Here is a 10,427-nt window from a genome sequence, read left to right as displayed (position 1 = left end):
TTTCCCTCTGTTTTTTTTTTTTTTTTTTTTTTTTTTTTTTAGAAGTACAGTATCACTCAAAATCAACTTGGTTTAAATAATCTGGTCATGGCACTTGTGTACATTCCTCATAGCGGTCATTTTTACAGTATATTGTATATATTATCTCTTCTATGGAAAAGCTATGTTGTCCTTTTCTTTATGTCTTTCTAAGGGCTGGTTTCAAAGGTTTGTATTTGATGTGGTATAGAGATATATGATCATGAATGATAATGAAAGGGTAAAGGAGAGAGGTTCCTCAGAGCAGAAATTAAACTGTAGTCAGAAAATATAAAGGGATTATTTTAGGGTTAGATTATAGGATAATGGTTCACAATGTGTAAATGAAAGCCAGGGTTGTGATCCGATCTATATGCAGCCATCTCACCCTGCGGGCGGTAATGCTAACTGGGATCAGAGCTGTCAATCAAACTAAAGGACAAGGAGCCTCAGCTGGAGTGCACAGCATAAGGACATGCCCTGGGGCACAATGAATTCTCCTCGTATCTTTCAGCAGGGAGTGAATGTTCAAAAACTTTTTTTAGTTTGCATTTCTTCTACATAAAGGCTTGTGTGGAAATAGTAGCGTATGGCCTTTTAGAATAACCATTTTAAAATGCTGCTTTCCAAAAGAAAAAAACATAAATATATATTATAAAAATATATCATATATATTTTATAATAATACAATTTTGTAATTGTTAAAATTAGAAATACATACATATACAGATATCAAATCGTTTGCATTAAATCAAAATTCTGTTATCGTCCATCCTCCTTCAATTACCTTTTTTGAGTCATTTGTATTGTGAATAAATGTATTTAGACAATAATGAATACTCTGTGCATTAGCGTGACATGAAATGCCACCATATACTGTACTCCTGAAAGCTAAATGAATGTGGCTAACCGAACCATGCTAATGCAAATGCAAATGGAGAGGAAAAAATCCCCCAACTAACAGCTGAGCAACAATGCTTCCAGTAGCCTGCAAATTGCCATTGGAGTTCAATTTGTGCTCAGACCAGAAAGAAAGAAGACCTGACAACATGATCGATAGAAGTGCTGAACCTTCACAGTGGTTTTGCTAATGTTCTGACCTTGATGGCCTTCTGGATGTTGACACACGAATTCCGGATGGTCTGGAGGAGTTTGTTGAATCTCCTGCACCAGCACTGTGCTCATGCTTTGGTTGTAGCTGGTGGGGTACTTGCACATGGCAGCATCTGTATCGAAATCTTGAGGAAGTTTATTGAGAATATCTGCAGCCACCTCGTACACCATGTCATCTGAGGATGTAGCACTGCCACCTGAAGAACGGGACTGTGAGGGAGAAATTGAGCAAAAAAAGGTACTCAAACAATTACAAACATCAAACAGGTCATTATAGTACTTTATGAGCTGCTTTAAACTAGCTAGTTTGCATCAACAATCAAATGTGTTTATGCACCTGAGTGAGAAGAATGCTGTCAAACAGCAGCTGCGTTTCCACTTAGTCCTTAGTAATTTCAGCATTGGCATTCATGCCAAAGACTTCAGGTGAGGGATTTAGAGGAAGTGTCTTGGTGTACTGAATGTAGCTGTTATACTGAAAAGGAAACAATCAGCATCTTAATGCAACACTAAATTTCATGATGGCGATGCTAAATAATGGCATGCACTTAAAACAGGCTACCTTTGAGATTGCTGACATTTATAATAATGGCTATGCAAATGACATTCATGAATAAAAGATTTTGAGAGAAAATGCCAAATAAAATTGGGTATAGATTATACATGTGCTCGCAAATAAATCAGAAATCACCACTGGCAGCAACCTGCTGTGTTCAGTTATTGAACTTATAGCTCATAATTCCTTTTCAGAACTTTCATAAAGAGGCAAACCAATGCCTCTCCAAAAGATGCATGTTTTTTGTTTACCAAAGTCAATTATATCTGTAGGTATTTTAAACACAGCTGTATAATGTGGGAGGGATTCTGACCCATGAGCTGACAAACACCTCGACTGAGCTAGTACAAAGACCAGAATTGTTGTTTTCTCTTATAATTGCTTTCTCTTAGGCTTTTGAATTAGAAAACTTGGCTTGCAGAGGTGCGTATGGTCTTCCTTTAAAAGAAATACGATGAAGGAAGGAAAATGAAGCCTTAGTTCAGTTTGGTTTCCTGCCGTATTGCTGTAAAGTTTAAATATAAACTTATCTTTCAATTTTATATGACAGAAACATTGAACTAGCTTTAATGTCAGCTGTGGAAATGTTGTCTGACATAACCCCTCTAGAACTGGACAAGCTTTTTGGACTAATGTGTTTTTAAAGGACTGAAAACTTAATCAACTCTGCTGTATCCATCTGCTGATTCTGAAAAAAAAATCTTGAAAAGATTTATATTCTTTAATATTGAAAAAGAATAAGAATATTGATATTCTTTAATTTTCTTGGCTTTTTTGTGTCATTTTCATATTGACTTTTTACACTATATTTATTGTATTTTCAGTTTTTTCTTTAAGTAAATGAACCTAAGAAAGAAATAATTTTTTGACTTGATAAAGTCTCCTGAAAAAAATGTATCACGCTTTCCACAAAAATATCAAACAGCACAACCGTACAACATTGATAATAATAAGAAATGTTTCTTGGGCACAAAACAGCATATTAGAATGATTTCTGAAGGAACGTGAAACTGAAGACTGAAATAATGTCTGATAAAAATTCAGCTTTGAATTTTAAAATTACATTTTAAAATATATTAAAATAGAAAACAGTTATTTTAATTTGTAATATTTGAGAATATTACTGTTTATATTGTATTTTTGGTCAAACAAACGCAACCTTGGTGAGCATAAGAAACTTCTTTCAAAAGCATAAACAAATTTTCCAACCTCAAACTTTTGAATGGACATATAATATGACAGACTGAATATGTTGTTCATCAGTTTTATCAGTTAAGTGCAGTGTGTCTTACATCTCCTTCTGGTGGTGAGTAATACAGGTCACTAGGGTCAAACTTGTAATCAGCGTTGTCAATGATCTCTGGGGTGTAGAAGATAGAAAGGATTGTGTGCAGGGTCCCAGTAGCCCCTCACCGCAGAACAAAGATCCAGGGTTGGATCCACATCTAGGGGGTGGAGATGGGTGGGTTTAGGGATCAGGGGGTGGAGACGGGTAGGTTTAGGTAGGTTTATATGTAAGGTGGGAGGAGTTGGATCTGGATCCAACCTCGCCCCCTGGATCTTGTGTTCTGCAGTGAGGACCATCTCCAGGGTCCTGCGATCCCAGTCATCTGTGACACAACCTCCATAGTTACACTCTTGTTATGTAGCAAAGAGTATCAAAAGGGATCTCCTAATAAGAACACACAAAAAAGTGAAACTATCATATAACCAACACTAAACTTAATAATATGAGCTATATATAACTTGGGATGGTCAGGCTAAGTAATCAGAAACACTTTAAGGGAGCAGATGACAAATCCACTTCCACAATGAATCGTTTATGCAACTCAGCTCTTTTTGGACTGAGGTGAAGCTATTTTATCTTGAAAAATATCATGATTACGACTCACCTTTCTTATCATGAGTGCTATTTATTTTCATTTTGAATAGTGTGGCTGCATGTACTGTATTAAGCATCACTTTGACCATGACTCAACAATGTCATCTCAGGTGAGGGCTGTGCCCCAACTTTTTCACCCTATTGTTTAGATTGCTCTAAAAAATACAAGAAAAACCCAACAACAACCTTTTCATGTTTCTTAAGAGCACGGCCGCTCAACAAAGGCTCTTTTTTATTAAACAGAGGTGCATGTCAGGCTGCTGGGTTCGATATAACAATCTTCAGGTGGGATATGAAAAGATGGACAGAGGAGTGACATGATTGTGACATTTCCTGTTGAAATTTCCCTTGCTAATGCAGTGGGTGGCACTCCGTAGCACTGGAGAAATGTCAGAGCATTCAGGGAGGCTCTTGATCAGTTTGTGAAGTCTGCTTGTTTTGAAAGGAGGAAGGGAAGTATGAGGAGGAGTGCTTCTCTGAAGTTGGGAAAATGTCAAGAACACTCTTTTTTTAGGGGTGGTTTAAGGGGCGTGCTGGAAAGCATGAAAAGGAAGAGGGTTACATGAAGAGTGTGTGTGTGTGTGTGTGTGTGTGTGTGTGTGTGTGTGTGTGTGTGTGTGTGTGTGTTAAAAGAACAGTAAAAGAAAATGTGCTTGTGTGTGTAAATACAAAGACGAGACAGACACACGTGTGATCTCACCTCATACTGGCCCAAGAACATGCGTAGCTGCAGAGACAGAGATCCGGAGGTCTGTCTCGTTGAACTTATAGGGGATGTTCCAGCCTAGAGGACCAAATTTTCTTTTCTCCTGGGTCAAGGCGTGGAAGAAGCACAGGCTGAACAGCAGCTTCTTAAAGACAGCCTGAAAACACACACACACAGATGCCACTTTTCTTACATATAAAGGAGCTCAAAAATAAACATTAAGACCATCAAAGGATATACATTATATTGAGAGCACTTTAAAAACCCTGACTTCCCTCTGTGAAGGACTTACTGGCTTTGAGCTACTGTCAAAGAACTCAAGGTCAGATATGGGGTCCATGTAGAAAGAACAGATGATGTTGGAATGCAGCCCCTTGGGAGCCTCATTGGTCATTTTGACTCCGTTTTGCAGTACAGCCACAGGAAAGTTGGGAGAGGGGTAACTGGTCAGCCACAAGCGGAAATCTGGATGAGTGGTATCTGGATTCAGCTCCTGCAGAAAGTCAAAGTGCTGCTTCAGAGTATTTCCACTGGTGGACTTGGACTTCCACAAGAATTGGCCAGGTGGCAGTTCTGTAAAACCACCCAGGTTCTCTCCTTGACGCCAGTCTCTATCATGCTCATTGCGATGGGGCCCTGACCTTGTCCCAGAGACTGGGAGGTCAGTCTATTGTCTGTGAAACCCTGAACAACAAGGCAGACAGTGTGTTAACAATAAAAGAGCATCACCCATCACAAAAGACAACACCCATAACAAACCAAAACCCTAAAAAAAATACAGATGTTAAAAAAAAATATTTTACTGTTATTACAGATTAATTCAATCCAAAAAAAAATAAAAAATAGAGAGATTTAATGTCCTTCATTTTCCATACCTGTTCCTCGCCAGATTTGAGCAGTGCTGCCATTGGGTCCGATCCTGGAGAGAGGATAAAGATGAGCGGCGCGCAGCAACGACTGTCGGCGATAGCCGTGGACAAATTAAAGGGTGGCACCTCAATAAACTGCTGCCCCAAGTTGTCTGACACAAACTCTTGAACCATGGGAACAATCTGAGATGGGCAAACACGAGGTCTAAGTGCAAAGTAGTACATTTGTACTACACAGTATTACATCTAACAAACACTATTGTTTGGGGGCTTTTTATGCTCACAAAAGTTGCATTTATTTGATCAAAATACAGTAAAACAGGAATATTGTGACATTTTATTACGATTTTAGATTACTATTTTCTGTGATGGCAAACCTGAATTGTCAGCATCCTTAACTTTAGTCACATGATCCTTCAAAAATCATTTTAATATGCTGGTTTGCTGCTCAAGAAACACTTTTTGTGCTTTTTTTTCCTGTAAAATTTGTGATACCTTTTTTCAGGTTTATTTAATGAATAAAAAGTTCAAAAGACCACCCTTTATTTGAAATAGAAATATTTTGTAACATTATAAATGTCTTTGCTTTCACATTTGATCAATTTAATGCATCCTTGCTTTTTAATAAAAGTATTAAATTCTTTCAAAAAATAAAATCTTACTGACCTCAAACTTTTAAATGGTTGCGTATACATCTAAGTCTTTCTGATGTATAATTGGTTAATAATTAAATTTTTGACAGAATTCCAGACCGTTTTATTTCCTGAACCAATCCGAGGTGTATTAATAAACTCAATATAATAAGCATCTTATAACCAGCATCCTTTGAAATTGTCCTAGTTTCTCTTGCCACTCTGAAGGGAAAACAGTGTGATGGGGGTCCTGCAGAACACACACACAGACCATAAAATGAAAAATCTGGTGTTCCTTTCATACTTCCCCTGTCCATTTCACACCGCTGAGCAGGAAAGAAATAGTGTGTGCTTAATATCAATGGCACCTTGCTATCGTAAACCTCTTTCCAGCCCTCCCGGTATCGAGCCAGGTCTTTCCACAGGCCTTTGAAGCACTCCATCTCATCCAATCGACAGATCTCATCCCGGGATGTCTTAGGCAACCAGGTGCAGGGGTTCAAATTAGGGTTATCCAGACCCACACCGCCTGTCAGGAGAAAACGCCATTCCTTCTCATCCACCTGAAAGAGAAAGGAACAGAAGATATAAGAGAAAGTTGTTTATGCATAACTTCATTTAGTTATATCTGCAATGAAAATTCTCCTTTACTGAGTTTAGACACAGTTTGTTTTTCAGCAGCTGTGCTTGATTAAATATCCAACTCAAAAGAACAGAGCAATGGTGAATGAGTCTTAAAGTTGCCACCAGAAAAGCCGCAGTCTATACAAATAAATTTACTGGTGCATCACCCCCACACCACTTGATTCAGTAGCTGACAAACTACTGACAGCACAATAAATGGATGATAGACACTTGCAGCTTGAGTAACAGCTCAGGCATGGAGAGCCAGCGTGAAGAACAGATTATAAATCACTTAAACTTTGATTAAACTGGTTAAACTTGTGTTTATGTGGACGAATGTTGCAGGATTGTTTGAAACAGGAATGATATAAACATTGTCAGACAGATGCGTGCAAGTCATTAACCTTAAGAGGCCTTGTAACCTCTTCATTCTTACTACTATTTATCAGATGAATTACTGTCTTGCCTTAGCTTATTGATTCAATAAATCACAGCTGTGTGTGAGTGGAGGCAGTTACTCACGAGTTTGTTGTGTTTGAGTAGGTTGACATTGAGGCAGAAGGAGAAGAGGAGTTTGTCCTTCTCAAACAAAGAGCGGCATACATTGACGTAAAGCAAGCATGTACAATGGTCCTTCAGAATCTGGAGTCTACATACACAGAGAAAACGTTGTGGCAGAAATCAGTTCATTGAGAAGCATTTTGAAAGCATCTAAAGAAAACGTTAAAGAAATAAAATAGTTTGAGTGATCTGATGAACACTGAACCTGTAATACACATGCTTCTAAAAAGTTACTAGCTTTGTTTTTAAGACAACTTCTAGTGGTATATGCATGCTTGCTATAAAAGTTTTCCTATTGCTTTCTATGGGTCCTTTGAATATTACTGTGGACAGTGGGGTGCCCTGGAGTCAAAAAGGTTGAGAACCACTTCCCCAGTGGGTCCCAGCCACCAGGTTGACAATCACTAAACTTGATTTTTTTTTTTTTTGTAAATGTCACTTTAAATACACACATTTATTTAATACTTTAACACGGTAAAGTATTAAATAAACACCTGCTGCTACTGTAGCAGAGTTTTAAAAGGTACTCTCTTAAACTTTAGAGATCTCAGGTCAGGCAGGTCACGTTAGTCAAGCTCGCATCAACTGACTCTCAGCTGATCCCCATCTACCTATAGGAATACGTTCAAGCATTCATACATAAGGTCCCTCAGTATTATCAGCAGTTTTCGCATTGCTCAATAGCTAATTACCCTCCTCCATCCCCAGCTCCTCCTCTGTCAGTCAGGATTCAGCCTTCTGATTATCCTTTGAATCAGACTAATTCTAAAATGTGTACATAAAATTATTGAACTTTAACAATATCTGCAATACATTTATGTTGGTTCTGTTCTGTTTACCCTGGGGGGTTATTGCTGCTCTCCCTGCTCTCATCCATGCTAGGCTGCATTGATGCGCAGGGAGTTCTTGCCCAGAACGGAACCATACCGCCAATCCAAACTGTATGTTAATTGTCAATCATCTTTGACGATAGTGGTCCTGACAGAAATGGATATTTCACTCAAAAATTAATGTTCAATCATCATTTGCTTAGCCTCATGTCATTCCAAAACATGTATGACCTGTTTTTCTGTGGAACACAAAAGAAGATAGTTTGAAGAATGTTTCAACTGTGTTTGGTTCATTCAATGAAAGTCAGTGGCATCCAAAACAACATTAGACCTCCACTGACTTTCATTGTATGGACAAAAAACAAAACAAAAAATGCATTCTGTGTTCCACAAAAGAAAGAAAGTCACAGAAGTTTGGAACGACATGAGAGTGCATAAATTATGATAGACATTTAATTTGAGTGAACTATCCTTTTAAGTGTCAATGTGAGCTAGATATTCAAAATAGCTGCAACTTTGACTTTTTAAAGCATGCCATAATTGCGATGAAATTACCAATTACATAACACACACAATTTAAATATAATATCTGTAGTGACCTGTAGTACCTTTGTTCGAGAATGTCACTTTTTTGGGAATTATCAATGGACAGGATGAAGAGGTTTATGAACCAGGTTAGAGAGTACTGATACATGAGCTCAATGTTGGCCAGGTCAGCGATGGAGAAAAACAAAATTGCAGAATGGACAGCAATGGGGGTGTAGCCCAAGCGAGTCTGATCAATCTTCAGCTCAGTTACCTCGGCAATGGCCTGTTTCTCAGAGATCTCATTGGCCAGAACCTTAGAAGATGAGAGGATCTGAACAGCAGTCTCATCTTCTACAATGTTCCCCTCTGAGGCAGAGAGCACTTCTAAGATTTTATCCTCTATTTCTTTCAGTTGTCTACAAAGAAAACAGAGCGTGAAAGTACATGGTTAAACACACAAATGCATGATACCTTTTCAGTTTTTTACATGACTGCACTGAGAGAGCATGCTGCTCTTTGCCCTCACTCCATAAGGAGATAATATTTACTGAAGGATTCAACTTGTCTTGTTTTTAGAGACAATATTTTAAGTGAGGAACCCACAGGACTAAACTGTCAGGTTAATTGTGTTTCTGGGTGGTACCTCTTGTTCTCAGCCCCCTGTATGATGAGGGCTTGTTTCTCCTCTTCAAGGTCAGGTCTCTCTCTGGCCACCACAATGCCCAGCAGCTGGTCTTGCATCCCCTCTGGGGTGATCATGAAGTTCAACAGGGTCACCTGATCATGAAGTTCAGCAGGGTCACCTGAACAGAACAGGAGCAAAACAATGACAGTGCTGGCGGCAGCTGTTCTTAGAATCCTATTTCTAATGAAAAGAGACCCTTGTGTTTGTTATTTGCAAGAGCATCAGAAGGCTCTTTTTTCAAGCTCACAGATCCACTTTGTGGATATGGCATAACCAACCACAGAACTAACTTAAATTATATCCTCCAAGATTTTGTGACTGCTTGCTAATATCAGACCTAATATTTCAAGTTATGTCAAGTTTCCCCCCCCCCAAGCATCCAGACTAGCCTGACACAGCAACATTGACTAATGTGTTTAGGACAGGACTATGTGTTTGTCCAACCAATGTCAGATTACGGGAGCAATCAGGAAACCTCTTTGAAAACCTTTGCAATTCCTTTTGGTGGCCCTAGTGACAAATAAATGACACACCTCCCCTTTAATTTTAACCACTGGTCATGTAGACTGCCTGTAACACTTTAAGACAAAGTCCAACTTGTTTTTTATGTGCATGTTTATGAGTTTATGATAGAACAGGTAGAATAGGTTATGTTCTAATGACGTAACTAGATGCTTTTTTAAGTGTCATGAAAAAACTACATAAAGCACATTTTATATAAAATATTGCTTTACTCTTAGCTTCTTTGAAATAGACTATCAACCCTGTTATTTAAACACTTTTAAAGGGAGAAAGATTAACAAAATACTTCTTTTAAATTGACAGATTTAACACTTAAGAATTTAATACTAACAGCATAATAAAATCATTTCTGAAGGATCATGTGACACTAAAGACCGGAGGTAACAGCTGCTGAAAATTCTGTTTTGCCATCAAAGGAATAAGTTACATATTAAAATAGAAGAGTTATTTTAAATTGTAATAATATTTCACAGTATTACATATTACAGTTTTTACTGCATTTTTGATCAAATATATGCAGCCTTGGTGAGCATAAGAGACTTCTTTCAAAAACATTAAGAAATCCTATCAACCACAAATTTTTGAATGGTACAAATACAAATGTTTGTGTGTATGCATGCATGAGTGTATCTGTGTGTGACTTTACCAGTAAAGCACTCACCTTGACTGAGATCTCAGGTAAATAATGTGGATTTCGTAGCTTGGTTGTTATGTAAAACCGGAAATCTGGAGCATATTCAATAGTGGAATCGCCCAGCCGGATACAGACAATGCCTCCCTGCTTAAAAGTCTGTTTCAGCAGCAGGAGCTCAAGTATGGGGTCCAGTTCTTCCCCAACATTCTCCAACAACACTATAATACACAAGGGATGAATGATTACAGTTAAATCAAACCAAAAATT

General features: G+C 38.1%; 1 pseudogene; it reads right to left on the bottom strand.

The window, feature by feature from the left end:
• Positions 1-10,427, bottom strand: part of LOC107675334 (dynein heavy chain 7, axonemal-like) — a 67,040-nt pseudogene that overhangs the window by 4,972 nt on the left and 51,641 nt on the right.

Source organism: Sinocyclocheilus anshuiensis, unplaced genomic scaffold, assembly GCF_001515605.1.
Source record: "Sinocyclocheilus anshuiensis isolate Anshui unplaced genomic scaffold, SAMN03320099.WGS_v1.1 scaffold656, whole genome shotgun sequence".
Lineage (NCBI taxonomy): Eukaryota > Metazoa > Chordata > Actinopteri > Cypriniformes > Cyprinidae > Sinocyclocheilus > Sinocyclocheilus anshuiensis.
This window is presented reverse-complemented; position numbering and strand designations above follow the sequence as displayed.